The 19,682-nt window shown below is 42.4% G+C and overlaps 1 pseudogene; it reads left to right on the forward strand.

The window, feature by feature from the left end:
* The first annotated feature begins 326 nt into the window (after positions 1 to 326).
* Positions 327 to 19,682, forward strand: part of LOC131233581 (phospholipase D beta 1-like) — a 47,423-nt pseudogene continuing 28,067 nt past the window's right edge.

The following is a 19,682-nucleotide window of genomic DNA, read 5'->3' on the forward strand; positions in this document are numbered from 1 at the left end:
CACATTGTGCTCTCTGCCCCTTCAGGAGACTATTCAGCTCAGTATCTTTCTCCGCTAACCGTATCTTCACGCTCAGTATAATTTCAACGTACATTCCAATCCAAACACTGTCTAAACTTCAACGTGTCTTGTCACGATATGTAGAGACCAAAAAGCTTTTACTCAGTCATCCATGGAAAGTTACCATCTCCGTCCCTACCCTCATTGGCATCCTCTTCACACGTGTGGAGGACTTGGAATCCTTCATCATGTAAATAATCTTATTCCTTCTCATCCACAGATTCAATCTCCACCCCCTGGTCGCCATCACCCCGGGCCATTCCTTCCCCACAAGGAGATAGATTTCTCTCTATCTTCCCCTCTGCTGCTACACACCGGGTATCCTTTAGTGACTGCTCTCTCATCAGATCATAGCCCGTCTGCAGTCCGCCTCTTGATCGCCGACGGTGGCATCCGATGTCCGGACACCTCAAACGTGCTTTTTCTTCTGATGCCTCTTGGCATGGCCATGGCCGGCCAGGCGTGCCGGTCCTGACATGGGCAGTTTCTCCGAAGGTGCGTCTGTTACATGGAAGCCTAGACGTCTGGATCTTTAAAGCCAATAACCTTCCGAACATGGAACGTTTGGGTCATAAGATCACAAGCGACACAAGCGACCCGTATGTGTCGATCTTGGTATCAGGCGCCAAAGTTAGACAGACGTACGTGATCAAGAACACCGAGAATCCTGTTTGGAAGCAGCATTTCTTAGTGCCAGTTGCACATTACACTGAAGACGTGAAGTTCATTGTTAAGGATGATGATGTGGTGGGGTCCAAGCGTATAGGGTTCGTTTCGATCCCAGCAGATGAGATATACTCAGGAGAGGAAATCAAGGGATCCTTTCCCATCATCAATGAGACTAGGAAGCCTTTCAAGAAGGAAGCATCTTTGAGGCTTTCGATTCAGTACATCCCGATCGAGAAACAGGATATATATCGTCATGGAGTGGGGTCTGGTCCCGATTATAGTGGTGTACCGGGCACGTATTTCCCTCTGAGGAGAGGTGGGAGAGTTACGCTTTATCAGGATGCGCACGTCCCCGATGGGTGCCTTCCAGATGTGAAGCTTGATCGAGGAGTGCACTATGAGCAAGGGAAGTGCTGGCGAGACATCTTCGATGCGATAAAACAGGCACGGCATTTGATTTACATAACTGGGTGGTCCATTTACCCCAAGGTGACGCTGGCGAGGGATGGGAGTCCTGGCTCGGATGTCACCTTGGGGAATCTTCTCAAGGCCAAATCACAAGAAGGTGTGAGAGTTTTACTTCTCGTGTGGCATGATCCAGGTTCACACAGATATTTGCCTCTTGGGAAGGTAAGGCCATGAACCCCGTTTAGCTCTGGATTTGCCGATGCTTTCTGTTTGTGCTAACGTATTTTATTTCTCCAACTTTGATTATTAAGGGCTCATTTGGATAGTTATTTTACATAAGGTACTTATAGCTCAAGTAAGTTATCCATGTTTCTACTTATTCAGCATTGTATGTGGGCCATCCATCATGCTGGGCTCAACTTCAAAGTGGGCCGTCCTCTATGCAGGGCCTGCCTTGGATATGCCTTTGATGTGAATTGTCCTCATGTGAGGCACCTTGACATGGGTCTTTCATTATGTGGGGTAGTTGCCTTTTGTTGCATCCAGATTTAAGGGCGAAGATTCAAATCGCAAGTGTGCTGGTTTTGGGTTTTTTTTTTTTAAATTATTTTTAGGTTAGCTTGTTAGTACACGACACTATCATATCACACTCTAGTGTTAGCCACCCCCATCAGGGAATCGATACCAAGGCCTCAGTGTTGAAACTAGGTATCTTCACTCAGTCTACCACTTGAGCTATAGATTAGGGTGTTGCTAGTTGTTTTTTTGTTTTTCTTTTTTTTTTTTTTTTTTTTTTTTAAAGAAAGTGGGCTTAAGCCACTGAGATTTCATTGACATAAGAAAATTTGGGTGGGTCCCAATAAAAAGATTTCGGACCGCACCTATCTTATGAACACTGTTGTAAACTGATGTCTTAAATCTATAATTCCCACGCTTCTCAACCAGTTGAGGGACTGGCTCAACCGGTCGAGGGGGTTGCTCGACCAGTCGAGGCCCATTGACTCGAAGTCCAGCAGCGATGTTTTTTGGAGTTCTGTGATGCTCGACTGGTCGAGGGTGCCCTTCGACTAGTCAAGAACCTAGCTCGATTAGTCGAGGGTTACGCAGATTCTGCATAGATTTTGTGCGGACTGCGTAAATTTGGAGCGGTTTCAAAGAGGTGCTTAATTGGAGTTTCCTAAACTATAAATAGGAGTCCCTAGGGCTATTATAGGGCATACTAAGGCTTTCTAAAGGGGTTCTAAGGGTTCCTAAAAGGGTTTTAGGGTTTCTAAAGGGTGTAACAAGGGTGAGATTCGAGGTTATTCAAATTAGTTAAGTCCATTGTCTTTGTAATTTATGCTTTCATAGTGAAATTTTGTTGCTTTGTGCCGTGGTTTTTTTTCCGAAAGGGTTTTCCATGTTAAATCTGTATGTTCTCTTGTGATTGCTTGGTGCTCTTGGATTGCTATCTTAGATCTAGATCTGTGTGATTCTGCAGTATAAATCCCCAGCAAGTGGTATCAGAGCAATCGTTGGAGCACAGATCTGAATCTGTATGATTAAAAATAATGGGAAGCACTAGGTATAATATTGAGAAGTACTCAGGAGAAAATAATTTTGAGTTATGGAAGATCAAGATGATAAGTTTCTTAATCAAGCAAGGCGAAGATGGTGCTCTTGAGGAGCGAAAGTCTATTATGACTGATGATAATTGGAATACTCTTGATAAGAAGGCTTTATCATCGATCCGTTTATGTCTCACGAATGAGGTTCTCTATATTTTCATGAGAGAGAAAACTGCGACTAAGTTATAGGCAAAGTTAGAGGATGTTTATGCGAAAAAATTCTCTGAAAATTGCCTACACTTAAAGCGATAGTGGTATAACTTCAAGATAACAGAGGGTGGAGATGTAGAAGCTTACATCAGCAACTTTAATAAATTAGTTCGCAAATTGCTGGATATGGAGGAAGTAATGAAAGATGAAGAACAAGCATGTATGTTACTGAATTCTCTTCCGACGTCTTATGAGTTATTTAAGGACACAATGTGCTCCACGAATAAAACCCTAAGTGTCGACACCGTTATCTCAGCCGTTCAAGGGAAGGCAATGAGAAAGCTTAACGTCGACATGGGGATATCTTCTGATGCACTTCTTACAAGGGGTAGAAATTCTGAATAAAGTATAGGTTCTTCAGGTTCTAGGTCCAAATCTAAGGGCAAAGATAAAGAAAAGGCAAAGTGCTGGAACTGTGGGATGAAAGGACATGTGAAGAAGGATTATACAAATCGTAAATCTAAGAGAGAAGTTTCTGAGGCTTCATACAGGGAAGTCAATGTTGCCACGTCAGATGAATTGAGTGGATGTGATGGTGATGTTTGTCTGTGTCTACGATCAGATGGTCATATGATGATAGTAACGACAAGTGGATTCTAGACAGAAGGGCATTTTTTCACATAACTTCTCATCAAAGTTGGTTCACTAGTTATATGGAGAACGATGGTAGATAGGTGTTTATGGGCAATGAAATTGCCTATAATGTTGTGGCTGTTGATACCGTGTGCATTAAGATATTTGATGGGATGGAGCGTATCTTGACTGATGTCAAGCACATTCTTTATTTGAAGAAGAATCTGATTTCTCTTGGTGTACTTCAGGCAATGGACTGTAAGTTCACGGGTATTGATGGTGCTCTTAAAGTATCTAAGGGGGCAGGGGTAATCATGAAGCACAACGACTCGATAACATATACAAGTTGATCAAGGTGGAGCTACAGTGGCTGTAGCGGATTTCACCTTTACACGTATGTGGCATGTTGGGCATGGACACATGAGCGGGCAGGGCAGGAAGGTTGAGACACACAAATAGGGATACAGAACAAGTGGAGCAGCCACCTGTGAGAAGAATCACGCAACATAATCGCAGGATATCGGCGAGGTACATGAATGACTCCAATATTGCATGGGATCCATCTTTTATTCAAATGGCTCTAGGTGAGCCTGGTGCTCAAAAGTGGAAGGTGACTATGGGCGATGTGATAGACTCGTTGTACCAGATTGACACATGGGAGCTGGTGGAGCTTCCAGTGGGCCGAAAAGCAGTTAGATGCAGGTGGATCTTCAGGAGGATATAACATAGATACAGAGCGAGGTTGGTAATGAAAAGTTATTCTCAAAGAAAAGGGATCGGCTTCTCAGAGATATTCGCACCGACGGTATAACGCAAGTGTCTATTGGATCAGTGATTGGCGCTGGTTGGCCAATGTGATCTTGAGCTAGAAGGATGGATGTGGATTCTGTACTTCTGAAAGGAAAATTAGAAGAGCAGATCTACATGAAGCAACCAGAGCGATTCGAAGTTAAAGGGGCTAAGAAGAAGAGTTTGCAGGAGGTCGTGGTATAACCTGTCGCCTAGGAAATAATATAAAGTTTGATTCCTTCATGGTGGGTCAGGTATTGTATGTTGATGACATATAGATCGCCAATTATGACATGTCTGATATCAATCTATTGAAGACTCGGTTAAGTGGGACATTTAGGATGAAGGATCAGGAGCTGCAGAGATGGTTCTTAACATTGAGACTAGAAGAGGAGTAGGCTTTGGTTATCTCAGGCGAAATACCTTGGGTAAGTATTGATCAAGTATGTGATGGGCCAGGCAAAGCTAGAGAGCGTTCCTTACACGTCTCTCCTCAAAATTTTCCTTAGGACATATCCCAAAACAGATGAGGAAAAGCAAGACATATCTCATGAGTCTTATTCGAATGCGATTGGCAGTGCATGCCATGGTCTGGATTAGACCGGTTATTTCACACGCTATCAATGTTGTGAGAAAATATACCGGCAAGCAATATTAGGTAGCCATGAGATGGTAGAAGACTACATCTTTACTTTTGGGAAGATAGGAACAAAGTTGAAAGGGTATGTGGATTCAGATTACGAAGGCAGTGTGGATTCCAGAAAGTCGACTTAGGTTACTTGTTTGTACTAGTGGGTGGAGTAATTAGTTGGATGTCTATGTTATCCGATAGGTGCTTGGGGAAAGAGGCGTAACACTGGAGAAGATTCATGCCAGCGTGAATCCGAAAGACATGATCACCAAGGTCGTTCCTTCAGAGAAGTTCAAGTTTTGTGCAACTTCTCTAGGCTTGGCAATGGTGAAAAAGAAGGACAAAGTGTACACGAGAAGCTATGATGTGATGCAGAGATAAGAGAAGAGATTAAGGAGCTACACGATTGAAGATTGAAGACATGGTGGAGATTGTTGTAAACTGATGTCTTAAATCTGTAATTCTGGTGCTGCTCGACCAGTCGAGGGACTGGCTTGACCGGTCAAGAGGGTTACTCGATCATTCAAGGCCCACTCGACTCAAAGCCCAGCAGCGATGTTTTTGGGAGTTCCGTAGTGCTCAACCAGTCGAGGCCTAGGCTCAACCGGTCGAGGGTGCCTTTCGACCAGTCAAGGACCTGGCTCAACTAGTCGAGGGTTACGCAGATTCTATGCGAATTTTGTGCAAACTACGTAAATTTGAGGCGGTTTCAAATAAGTGCGTAAGTGGAGTTTCCTAAACTATAAATAGAGGTCCTTAGGACTATTATAAGGTATGCTAAGGCCATCTAAAGGGGTTCCAAGGGTTCCTAAAAGGTTTTAGGGTTTCTAAAGGGTGTAGTAAGGGTGAGATTCGAGGTTATTCGAATCGGGTAAGTCCATTCTCTTTGTAATTTATGCTTTTATAGTGGAATTCTGTCGCTTTGTGCAGTGGTTTTTTTTTCGAAAGGATTTTCCACGTTAAATTTATGTGTTCTCTTGTGATTGTTATCCTAGATCTAGATCTGTGTGATTCTGCAGCACAAATCCCCAACACACAGCCTAGGCTAGACACTAAGATCGAATGAAAACATCCTGAAGGCCCTCCCCTCGAAAGTAAAAAAAAATATCAGAACTTGTCTCTCAGGCTATAAGAAGATTATGATCCTCATCAAGAGCACCTGATGGATCCAAGACCGGCCTTATCCAGAACTAAAGCGCCTCTAATCAGCCTTGGGATTTTAGCACGGCATCAGTAGAGTTTGTCAGAGCATCCTTCGCTAGCCATCCTCGCCAAAGCATCCGTCACCGCGTTACCCTCACGAAAAGTGTGATTGTAGATAAGGTTTAAGATCTGGCGTTTATGGTGGACGGCTCCCATTTTGCACTAAATGTTCCAAGGACTCGGGGCTGAGGGGTCCTTATCTGCATCCACAATGAGCTTAGAATAAAATTCAACTATGATATTAACAAGACCTAGGGAATAGCAGTAGTCTATCCCGTCTAGCATAGCTTGAGCTTCTGCCATCGTGTTCGAACTAATCCCATAGTCTTTGTGAAATGCAAATATAACCTTCCCTAAGTGGTCCCTATAAACTCCTCCTCTGCTCTCGCCTGGATTTCCTCTCGACGAGCCATCAATGTTCAATTTCAACCAAGTTCCCTACGGATTTATCCATCTGACTATGAGGGATTTGCCCGTGGAAGGTGTAGAATTTCTTTCCATCTTCAAAGACTGGATAATGACACTATCTGACAAAGAATTCCTGTCCGTCCCAAGCATAGAGGATCCTACATCTCTCAGCCAACGAGAAACCTTCGCTATGATGTGCTTAACTGACATCATGTGGCCTTCAAATCTCACTTTATTTCTGTTTAACCAAATCTGCCAGATTATGAAACATGGGACTAAACCGGTTAGATGACTGATTGTGGACATTCGGTTTACCTTGGATGTCCAATGCATTATCCTTTGTTGAACTGTTTGGTTTGGAATTGATGGAATATCAAACAATCGAGAAAATCGGGTCCATACCTTTTCCGCTACACACCCATGACAGAAGAGGTGGTCGAAGTTCTCCTCCTTCCATGCTGGATTTTGGACACCTTGCAGCTGCAATGGATCAAGAAGGGGCTGCTGTCCTCTAATTGGAATTCTTTTATGCTGAGAGAAGTCGTACCTTGCTGGGCCATTTGAGAGATCTGATTGGGAGTATAAAGGGTCATTGGCCGTGATCTCAACCCCATTTTGAGCAGAGCCGATGGCAGTGGTTTGGGACGTGGATTGACGGATCTTATCATTATTACAGCATTCACATTTGGAGGCCATTGAGACTCCACATTTCTGCACTGCTGCGTCAACCGGGACAGCTTTGCACATTGTCTTCTAGACGAAAATGGCTACTTTCGGTGGGAGAAATTTGTTCCAAGCCCATTTGGTCCAATGGAGTTTGGGCTGTTGCTGTCTAATTCCATTCCATGCAGACTTTAATGAGAATTTACCTGAAGCCGAGAGATCCCAAATAAGCTTGTCTTCTCTGTTTAACAGTGCAACAACGCTGGTTGGTATGGTCCATTGGGCCACTGAGTGATGATGTTGAGGATATCTGTCAAGCTCCAACTGCCAAATTGGGGGTTGAAGTCCTTGACCATGTCGTTCTTCATCTGTTGTGGAATTGTACCCATTGAAGCACTAGCGAGCATTCCATTACCTGACCAATTCTGATTCCAAAAACTAATCTTACCCTCTCCTATGAGCCATCTGGAGTGATGGATGGCGAAGGGTAGAAGTCTGAATATGTCCTTCCATTCACATGAGTTTGCTTTACCCATCGCTCATTTGTTAGTTACTAGCTTCTAAAAATATTTAGCTGAGATGAGGGTGGCCCACAACGACGTTCCCTGCATTAGTTGTCACCCCATTTTGACTCTAAATGCTTACATTATATCTTCTAATCACTTGATTCCAAGACCTTCCTCCTGGACTAGAACACATAACCTCGACCATTTGAGCCAGTGTCTCTTGTTTCCATCATCCAAACTGCCCCAAAAGAAGTTTGCAAACACTCTTTCCAACATGTTGCTAACTGATTTTGGGATATTAATAGCATACATCATGTGAATGGGGATGCTTGTAAGTGCGTGCTTAATCAAGACCAATTTTGCTTTTGGGTTAAGGAGCTTGGCCTTCCAGCCTTTAATCTTACTAGAGATCTTCTGGACAAGGTGCTGAAGAAGTAGGCTGCAAATTCTGCATTTTGTCAGGGGACTCCCTAGTACACGGAAATGACGTCTGTCTGAACCTTGTGAGTTGTCTGATTCTTCGCGCTTTACCTATCGAGGTCTTCTTTGGGGTGATGAAGGAAGTTTTAGAAGCATTAACCTTTTAACTTGAAGTATTTTCATAGTCACGAACAAGTCTGAGGAGAGAACGCACGTTAGAAAGTCTATCATTAAGAAATAATATAACATCATCAACAAAAAAAAAAGGTGGGTGATTGTGGGGCACATTTGGGGAATTTTATATAAAAGACATATCCCAGATGTGAACAGGTTGTGGACACCTCTGCTGAATACTTCTGTTGCAAGGATGAAGATTGACGACGATAATGGGTCTCCCTGTCTTAGACCTCTATTTGATTGAAAGAAGCCAAACCTCTCCCATTGATGAGGATAGTAAACCATGCACTTTTCCAGCAACACTGCATTTGAGAAATCCATCTATTATCAAACCCAAATTTCTGAAGAACCTATGCTATGAAATTCCATTCCAATCGATCATAAGCTTTTTCCATATTGAGTTTGATGATTAGGTTGCCCCCATAAAACTTTCGGTCAATTTCATGAGCCATCTCTCTAGCTATGGAAATGTTCTCTACTATCGATCTGCCTTTGACGAAAGCTCCTTGCTCTTTTGATATGATGGTGGGGAGGATGTTGGCCAACCTAGATGCGATGATCTTAGAGAATATCTTCATAATGCAATTGCATAGGCTGATCGGCCTGTAGTCTGTAATGTATTCTGAATTCTTTTTCTTAGGAATGAGACAATTTTGTGTGCATTAGAATGCTCTTGGTATCAACCCTCCTTCTAAAAAGTCTTTGGCTGTGTCAAAAATATCTTTTCCTATCACATCCCAGCATGAGGAAAAGAAGGCTCCCCCGAATCCGTCCGGGCCTAGCACACTATCAATCGAGATAGACGTGCATCTTTCACTTCCTCCAAGGTTAATGGCCTCAATAGGCATGTGTTCATCTGATTTTTCACCATGTTGGGGATGCAATTGAATATGTCCTCCTCTATGTTGCTGCTTTCTGTAGCAAATAGATCTTTGAAATACCACTCAGCTTCTTCTCCAATATCTTCTATTGTTTCAACATTTTTACCCATTACCTTTTTCATTTTCTTAATAGACAATCTCCTCTGCTTATCTAGGACTGTGTCATGGAAGAATCTTGTGTTCCTATCTCCTTCTACTAGCCATGTGATCTTGGATTTTTGCTTCTAAAATATTTCCTCTTGAAGTTGAGCTTTGGTCACCTCTTCCTCTGCCTTTTGTATGTTTTTGTTGATGTCTCCAAATACTTCTTTGTTCCAGATTGTCAGCACTGCTTTGAGGTTCTTCATCTTGATGAGGACCTTGAACATTGGAGTTGTCACAATCTCTTTTTCCCAACTCTCCTTAACCACCGTCATGAAATCATCGTGATCAGTCCGCATTCTTTGAAATCTGAATGGGTGTGGAAATTTTTTCGATTCATCATTAAAGCTGAGCAGAATGCGGGAGTGGTCAGAGTGTGATCTTATAAGGTGATCAACCAATTAAAAACCGGAATAGCTCTCATCCATTCAGACTTGATTAGGATCCTGTCTAATCTAGCCCATCTTCGCCCTATACCCAATCTATTGTTGCACCAAGTGAAAGCAGAACTGAGAAACATGCATCTATTATCCCCATGTCATTAATCGCGTCTTGGAAGTCAGCCATTGCTCTGGTCATTAGGATAGGTCCTCCGCATCTTTCATCTGGGCTGATTGTTGCATTGAAGTCTCCAGCTACCAGCCAAGGACCCGTTGTGGTGATAGAGATATTTCTCATCTCTTCCCATAGGCTCTTTCTCTGCTCCCTCAAACAACTTGCATGTACCACTGTGATGATAACTGGTTGTGGAAGGTTGTCTGTAGAGATCCTGATAGAGGTACATTGTCTTGCTACGTGGATGATTTGGATTTGGATATGACTTTTGATCAGGATCTAGATTCTGTTTTCTCCTGCTTCCTCCACAATCTAAATTTGGAATCCTAACTTAGCACCCAACGCAGTTCACCTAGACTCCCTAATCATCAGTTCTTACAGCAGCAAAATTGCCACATTGTGTTTTTTAACTAAACTTCTCAGATGATGGGTAGGTTGATCATTGCCTACCCCTCTCTTGTTCCAAGATAGAATACTAGTCATCAGTAACCCATCCCTTCTACTCATCCCTTCTTTGTAAGCCTTTCAGTCTCTGGCTTTTTTTCTTGGTGAGGTTTACTTTTAGTCTGCTTTTCCTTTTGATATCAGCAATTGTGTCTGATCCATCGTCCCCTGAACTGCTGCTAGATTCTTTGTTGCTTGAATCTAGAGAATTTTCCCTTCCTTTATAGCCACCCATAGAGTTAGGGCTTCTTGATTCTTGTCTTTCTTTTTTCCTCTTTGATGTTCCTGACCATCTTTTGTTGGCCCTTTCTTTTTGGTTGTTTCATCTCTTGTTTCTTTTCCCCTGTAGGTATTTCTAGTGGTGGTCACTGTTTCCTTATCCAGTGATGTTGTTGAGTTGATAATCTGCTTATCTTCATTCCTCTGTGCCATCTTCTCATTTTGTTCTATTGTAGTTTCGGCAATAGCTCTTGTTGAGCCTTCCCTGAACAACTGTTGGGCACCTAAGAGCCATCCTTCCCATGCCACCCTCACATCTAGCGTGGTCCATTTAAGAGCATTGGAGGGAATTTAGTGGTTCTGTCGAAGAGGTGTCTAGTATCGAGTTTCATCTTGGGTGTGTTGATATTCTCCCCTATTTAGACTAGTGTGATATTGCTGCTCCTCCTGATTGCTATTCTGAGTGCTGGCCTAACTATTTCTTGGTGTGTCATTTAGGAAAAGAAGCTGGCTTGATCTAATTTCCTGGAGGTTTCTGCTCTCATTAGTAGCAATACAGAATGTTGTCGTGGTCATGCATGGCTCCAAGCTAGCCATAATGCAAGGTTGTTGGACCTTGTCCAGGGTCTGGTGATCCACTTCTGTTGTCTGGTATCAAGTTACACCTTGGATGTGTTGAAATTCTCCCTTATCTAGACTATTGTGGTGTTGCTGCCCCACTTGGTTGCTATTCTGAGTAATGGCTTGTCTGTTTCTTAGAGATTTCTGCTTTCATTAGCAGTAGTATAGAATGCTGTCGTGATCATTTGTAGCTCCGAGCTATCCATAATGTGAGGTCGTGGGACCATGTCTAGGGTCTGATGATCCACATCTTGAGGAATTCTAGTGTTGTCTACTGCTATTTGACTTTGAATAGGATAGTGTCTTGGGGGTTGCACTTTACTTACCGATTGAATAGCATGGGAGGCATTTGGTTGAACATGTTCTAAGCTTTCCCGCTGATTTTCTACCCCTTGCTCATGGGCTGTGTTTTCTTCCCTCTCATCATCTTTGCTTTCATTCTGAATATTAGCAAGTGTCCTTACTACCCATTGTTTGGTTCCTTCTTTGAAGCAAGTCTTGGATGTGTCATTTCCTAGTAGTTTGATCCTGACTAATTTGGTGCTTCAAAGTATGATGATATGTGGAATGCTCTTCCTTCAACCAGCAGTTTGGTCATTTTAAATAGAGGAGCATCATGGTGGGGTGTGATTTTAACCCTGGCATACCATCGGTTTGTTCCTTCCAGATTGTTTTTGCCAATCTCGATAACAGTTCCCAGCTATTCTGCAATTTGTCCAATAGTGAATTCACTCCATGCGTTGATAGGAATTCCCTCAATTCGAATCCAGGTTCCCCTGCCTGGCACCATCATTCTAGGTCCCCACATTCTAGTGTTTACTAGTGACATCTTTTGACGAAAATTTCTATCTCTGGAGAATGCAATAACTTCTTCTCTTGAGTTGAACTTTAGGATGTAAGCCGATGTCAATATTCTGAAGATTATTACTTTTGTGTTGTGAAAGTGGACGAACGTATGGCTTCTAGAATGGAGCTTGTTGCATCATCGGTTCCTAGCACTTCCCCTACCAGAGCATAATTGAAGTTAGCCTTTCCTTGATCAGATATCCACGTAGGGTTGATGATTGTTTGATTGGTGGTTTGAGGGCCTCAGCATTTCTTGGTCTGGAATCATCGCTAGGAGTTTTGAGATTGAGTCCTCCATTGCTGGTTGCTCTGATCGACAATGTGGGGTTTTTGGTGAAGGCTCCGCCCCTTCCTTTTGTCTACTTCTCATCTGGGAACTGTTCTTACCTCTTTCTCATTGCCTGAGGTATTTATCGATCTCTGTAATGCTGTGTTTACCAACATCCTGTGTCTACCTAGAAAATGTCTGTTTAGCATTTCCATGGCTAATTGGGTGTCCTCTAATTTTCAAAATCTAACAAATGTAAAGCCCCTCCCTCTCCCAGAGGATGCGAAGGTTGGAATGAAGACATCAGAGATGTTCCCAGACTGCACGAATCTATTCTTGATGTCTTTCGCTGCTATGCCAAATGGTAGATTTCCAACAAACAGGCTATATCCTTCGTCCTTTTGATGATTATTTCTGATTGTTTACCAGGCCCCCGATTTTTCTGCCTCTTCGAATCTACGTCGTTGCTCTATCGATCAATGCTATCAGATCACATCCCCCTTCCAAGCAGAGCCAAACCACAAACGGAATGTTCACCTTGACGAGGATGTTCTCTACCTCATTTCGTCGAGCATTTGGTGCATGCCCGATCATTCCTTGTACTGATCTTTCCTTTGGAGCATTTTGTCGAACAGCTGGAGTGCACCTGAGATCCCTATTTTTAGTCGCTTCTACAAAGATTCTTTTATCAGGGATGGCGGCTAGGGAGTTGGGTGTCGTCTTCTTCTGCTAGATGGGGGTTAGAATGTTGGATGTCGTCTTCTTTTGCTGGATGGGGGTTGGAATGCTGGATGCTGTCTTCTTGTTTTGCTGGATGGGGGCTGGAATGTTGGATGTCGTCCTGTTCAATGCTAGATGGCGGTGTTGGGATTTGTGCTCGGAATCACACAAATATAGATCTAGGATAGCAATACAAGAGCACCAAGCAATCACAAGAAAACATAAATATTTAACGTGGAAAACCCTTTCAGAAAAAAACCACGGCACAAAGCAACAAAAATCCACTATGAAAATAGAAATTACAACGAGAGAGGACTTACCCGATTCGAACAACCTCGAATCTCACCTTTGTTACACTCTTTGATAACCCTAGAACTCTTTTAGAAACTCTTGAAATACCTTTAGGAAGCCTTAGAATACCTTAGAATGGCCCTAGGGACTCCTATTTATAAATGGGGAAACCCCACTTACGCACCTCCCTAGAAACCGCCTCAAATTTACGCAGTCCACGCAGAATCTGTGCACCGTCTGCGTAACTTTTGACTAGTCGAGCCACGGCTTCGACTGGTCGAAGGACCCCTTCAACTGGTCGAAGGACCCCTTCAACTGGTCGAGCCAGTCCCTCGACTAGTCAAATGTCTCAAAAATCCTAAATACCACGTGGCTGGACTTTGAGTCAAATGGGCTTAAACCAGTCGAAGGGACCTTCTACTAGTCGAGCCAGTCCCTCGACTATTGGAGCAACGCGGAAGACAGATTTAAGATATCTGTTTTTAACAACAATCTCCATAATGTCTTTAATCTTCAACCGTGTAGCTTCTTAACCTCTTCTCTTACTTTTACATTATAGCTCCAATCAATGCTTCTCGTGCACAATCTGTCCTTCTTTTACGCTATTCCTAAACCCAGAGAAGTTGTACAGAACTTGAACTTCTCCGTAAGAATGACCTTGGTGAGCATGTCTGCTGGATTCACACTGGTGTGAATCTTTTCCAGTGTTACACCTTCTTCCTCAAGCACCTGTCGGATAAAGTGGTGACGAACATCAAGGTATTTAGTACTTGAGTGATAAACAGAGTTTTTAGCTAAATTGAGAGTGCTCTCGCTATCACAGTTAACTAGCACGGCCTCATGCTGAAGTCTCAACTAATTTATCATACCTCTTAACCAAACACCTTCCTTAAATGCTTCCGTCACTGTCATATATTCTGCTTCGGTAGTGGAAAAAGCTACTACAGACTGAAGCTTCGGCATCCAACTAATTGCTCCACCTGCTAATACAAACAAGTATCCTGAAGTAAACTTTCTGAAATCCACACTACCTGCGTAGTCTGAATCCACATACCCTACTAACTTTGCCATTGTCTTCTCAAAAGTTAAGACGTAGTCTTTTGTACCTCGAATGTATCGAAATAGTCATTTCACTGCTTCCCAATGTTGCTTGTCGGGTTTTGACATATATCCACTCACAACACCGATTTCCTATGAAATATCTGGTCTCGTACAGACCACAACATACATTAAACTGTCAACCGCATTCGAATAAGACACATAAGATATAACCTACTTTTCCTCATTTGATTTGGGACATTGTTCTGAAAAAAGCTTGAAGTGAGCCACGTGGAGAACGCTCACCAACTTGCCTGGTCCATTCCATACTTGATTAATACCTTTTTAAGGTATTCTGCCTATGATAACTAAATCATGCTCCTCTTCTAGTCTCTATGAATATCTATGCCAAGAACCCTCTTTGCAGCCCCCAGATCTTTCATCTCGAATGTCCCTAATAACTAAGTCTTCAATAGGTTGATTTTAGACATATAATGACTGGCAATCAACATATCATCAACATACAATACTAGGATGATGAATATGTTATCACTCAGTGTCTTATAATAGACACAGTGATCGTATTCACTCCGAGTAAATTTCTGACTCAACATGAAATAATCAAATTTTTTATACCACTGCCTAGGCAACTGTTTCAGGCCATACAATAACCTCATTAACATGCAAACCTTTTTCTCTGCCCCTTTAATTTCGTAGCCCTCTGGTTGCTTCATGTAGATTTATTTTTCCAACTCCCTATGCAAGAATGCAGTCTTTACATCCATTTGTTCCAGCTCGAGATTGTATTGGGCAACCAGCACCATCACGAATCTGATAGACACCTGCTTAACCACCGGCGCGAATATCTCTGTGAAGTCGATTCTTTTTCTCTGAGCATAACCATTCGCTACCAATATAGTTTTGTATTTTTCCTATTTTCTTCTTAATAATCACTTGCATCCGATCTCTTTTCAGCCCACTGGAAGCTCCACCGGCTCACATGTGTGATTTTTGTGCAACGAGTCCATCTCATCGTCCATAGCCACCTTTCACTTCTAAGGGTCGTGAGAGTCACATGACCACGTCCCCTGAGCTACGCGATCGGGTTAGGGCAATAACTCCACTAGGGTATTTTGGTTTTCCCAATTTGCTGGATGAATGAACTTAATTAACCAACCAAGTTATGTGGCACCTGGGAATTTGGGAGCCGAGTTCCTACTCAGCCCCTAAAAATCTGGGGCGGTACATCATTCTTGTGGAATAGGGAGCTTTCATCGAATTTGACATCACGGCTAGTGATGACCTTGCATGTGACCTTATTGAATAACCTATCACCTTTCACACCAATACCATAGCCAATAAAGATGTACCTTTTGGCTTTATGGTCTAGCTTATCTCTCTCAACTGATGGTACATGAGAGTAAGCCTCACAACCAAATATGCGTCAATCTGAGTTGTCGATCTTATGACCACTCTATACTTCATCTGAAACTTTACATTCAATTATCATTGAAGGAGACCGGTTCACCAAATAGCAAGTCGTGTTAACGGCCTCTGTCCATAGGTCCTTACCCAACGCAGCATTACTTAACATACATCTGGCCCTCTCCATGAGAGTCCGTTTATTCACTCACCCACACCGTTTTGCTCGGGTATGTGGCGTACTGTGTTGTGTCTGATGATCCCTTCATCCTTGCAATAATAATTAAACTCAGTGGAAGTAAATTCTCCACCATTGTCAGTCTTTAAAATCTTTATTTTTCACCCTAACTGTTTTTCCACCACTGCCTTTCATTGTTTGAATATGGTTAAAACTTTGAATTTACTTTTCATGAAATAAACGCAAACTTTCCTAGAGTAGTCATCAATGAATAAAACAAACCATGATGACCCCTAATGGAAACTTCTGACGATGACCCCCATATGTCAAAGTGCACATAATTAAGCACTCCCTTACATACACGTTTTTCAAATTTAAAAAACAATCTAGATTGTTTACCATATATATAATGCTCGCATATATCTAAATTGAAAATTTTAAAGGCTGGAATCAAAATCGATCAAAAAATATCTTCATGCCCCGCTCGCTCATATGGCCCAGACGAGCATGCTACATATGTAGAGACGTGGAGTCTGCAATAGCTAATGTCGCTCAACCTGCTGAAGTACTCCCAATCAACCTGTAAAAGTTTCTATACCTTTGCGCTCTGATAACCATGAGTGCCCCTTTTGAAACTTTAAGGACACCATCAATACCGGTGAACTTGGACCCTATAGCCTCGAGTGCACCAAGAGAAATTAGACTTTTCTTCATATCAGAAACGTATCTGACGCCAGTCAAGGTACGCTCCATCCCATCAAACATCTTAATGTTCACCGTACCAATAGCCACAACATTACAGGCATTGTCATTGCCCATAAAAATATGTCCACCATCGCATTCTCTGTAATTGGCAAACCAATTCCAATGAGGAGTCATGTGATATGACACTCCTGTGTTGAGGATCCACTCAACTCCAAGATTGTCATGCAACTATCTAATTATGGACACAAATAATACATCACCATCACTTGTCTCTTTATCAGTTGTGACAACATTAGACTCCTTAAAAGAAGCCGCTGAATTTGCTTTCTTCACTTTAAGATTAGTACAATTCTTCTTCATGTCTCCAGATATCCCACATTTCTAACATGTTAGTTTTCCTTTGCCCTTGCCCTTGGATTTAGATCTAGGTCTTGAAGATCCTGTATCTTGCTCAGAATTCCTACCTCTCGTAATTAGTGCATCAGAAGATATTCCCATGTCGCCATTTAGCTTTCTCATGGCTTTCTCTTAAAGAGCTGAGATAACGGCGTCAACACTCAGCGTTTTATTTATGGTACACATTGTGTCCTTTAAGTGTAGGTGATTTTCAGGGGATTTTTTCACATAGATATCTCCTAACTTCGCCCATAAACTAGCCACAGTTTTTTTCCTCAAAACATTATAGAAAACCTCATCTGTGAGACATAAACGGATTGAGGATAAGGCCTTCTTATCAAGAGTATTCCATTCATCGTCAGTCATGGTAGACTTTCTCGCCTCAAGAGCACTATCCTCGCCTTACTTGGTTAAAGAACTGATCATCTTGATTTTTCATAACTCAAAGTTGTTTTTACTTGAGTACTTCTCAATATCATACCTACTATTTCCCATTATTACCAATCCTACAAATTCAGATCTATGCCCCAACCTATCTCTGATACCACTTATTGGGATTTATGTTGTAGAATCACACAAATATGGATCTAGGATAGCAATTCAAGAGCACCAAGCAATCACAAGGGAACACAAAGATTAAACGTGGAAAACTCTTTCAGGAAAAATCCATGGCATAAAGTGATAGAAATCCACTACAAAAATAGAAATTACAAAGAGAGAGGACTTACCCCATTCGAACAACCTCGAATCTCACCCTTGCTACACCCTTTGATAACCCTAGAACCCTTTTAGAAACCCTTAGTATACCTTTAGGAAGCCTTAGAATACCTTAGAATGGCCCTAAAGACTCCTATTTACAGATGGGGAAACCCCACTTACACACCTCCCTAGAAACCGCCTCAAATTTACACATCCGCGCAGAATCCGCGCACCTCTGCGTAACCTTTGACTAGTCGAGCCAGGGCTTCGATTGGTCGAAGGACCCCTTCGACTGGTCCAGCCTGTCCCTCGACTGGTTGAGCGTCCCAGAATTTCAAATACCATACAATTTCATTATATAATTTGAACCAAACTGACTATTAACATTTGATCTAGTTGTGCATCCAAACACACCCATAAGGCCCTGTTTAGTTGCCACTTAAATATGAGTTCATCTCATTTTAGTTAATTTATACTTATGTATTAGATGGTGATTGTTGTTTATCAAGATTATTTCAATCCTCACCAAAACAGAAACATGATCCTTTTTTTAAAAAAAATTCCATCTGATATATTCATGAACCAAAATTTACAAAAGTGGATTCGGGCAAACCCACAATCTGGGCCCGCCTATCGTAAAATGTACAGGAAGCAGAAGAGGACGAAAGGGGCCGCTAGCTAGCCTATTCAAATGCTACCCAAGCCGGTTCTATCTAAGAAAAGAAGGCCTCTAATCTTGGCTGGTAAATCTTCCAGCTTCTAGAAGAAACTATATATTTGGCCCCCACTTCCCATGCGAGCCAACTCATCAGCAGGGTAATTAGCCTCTCTAAGGCAATGGACAAAGCGAGTATCTAAAGATCGATTGATGGCCTTGATCCTCGTCATCGAGTACCACATGGTCTAAGAGAGGGTGGAGGAGTTCGACAGGGTAGCAATGACACACTTCGAGTCGCTGGCCACCTCTACTTTGTTGAGCCCAACTCTCGCACACAATATTAGGCCATCAAGAATGGCTCTCACTTCAGCTCGCATGTTAGATCCAAGGTCATAGGCCTGAGCGAAGGCAAAGAGAACCTTCCCAGCGCTGTCCCCAAGCACCCGATTGTGCCGTCAAAGTTGAGTTTGGTCCAACCAGGCTGCGGCCTGGACCATTTGACGATGCAAGCAAAATGATGTAGAGCCGAAGGCCTCGGGATACCCAGGGAAGATAGGGACACATATGGACCGAAAAATGGATTTGGGAGGGGTCAGGAGCGGGGCTAACTGGGTGATCCAACGCTTAATATTGGAGATGATACCAGCAATCGAGACATCCACACCGTCAAAGCAGGCTGCGTTTCTCGTTCTCCAAAGCTCCCAAAAAATGATGGAAGGAATGAGACCCTTGAGGGGAAATCTACGGAGGGATGAAGAGGCATCTGACCATCCGAATGAGGCCATTCCCACCGTCGATGAATGGGAAGGCCCGTTCATGTCGAAGAACCTGCCATAGCAGCCCCAAACCTCCCCTGCTTTATTCTCTAGGAGAAAGATATGATCAATGGATTCCACTTGAATCTCAAATGAAGAGGAGCAACAATTGCATTTGGAAGCAAGGGAAACCACTAAAATGATGATTTGATTTTTGGATTTTTGAATGGATGTAATTCAATTGAATAAAAAACACCCAAGCTTCAAAGTTCCACACATAGGTTAATGTTCCAACATCATGATTACATGGATAACACAACGAGGATCTAGCACTATGGTCAGCCTAATCGAAAAATAAAACACTTTAAATATATAAATAAAAGATATAAAAGATTAGAAAATAATGGATCTACACCATTGACATATATTCTCAAGCGCTAGTGATTTTAAGTATTCAATATCTATAGAATAATGAATATCAAAGAAATATAACAGGTTGAGAACATCTCCTATCTAGGAAA

This window comes from Magnolia sinica, chromosome 18, assembly GCF_029962835.1.
Source record: "Magnolia sinica isolate HGM2019 chromosome 18, MsV1, whole genome shotgun sequence".
Classification (NCBI taxonomy): Eukaryota; Viridiplantae; Streptophyta; class Magnoliopsida; order Magnoliales; family Magnoliaceae; genus Magnolia; species Magnolia sinica.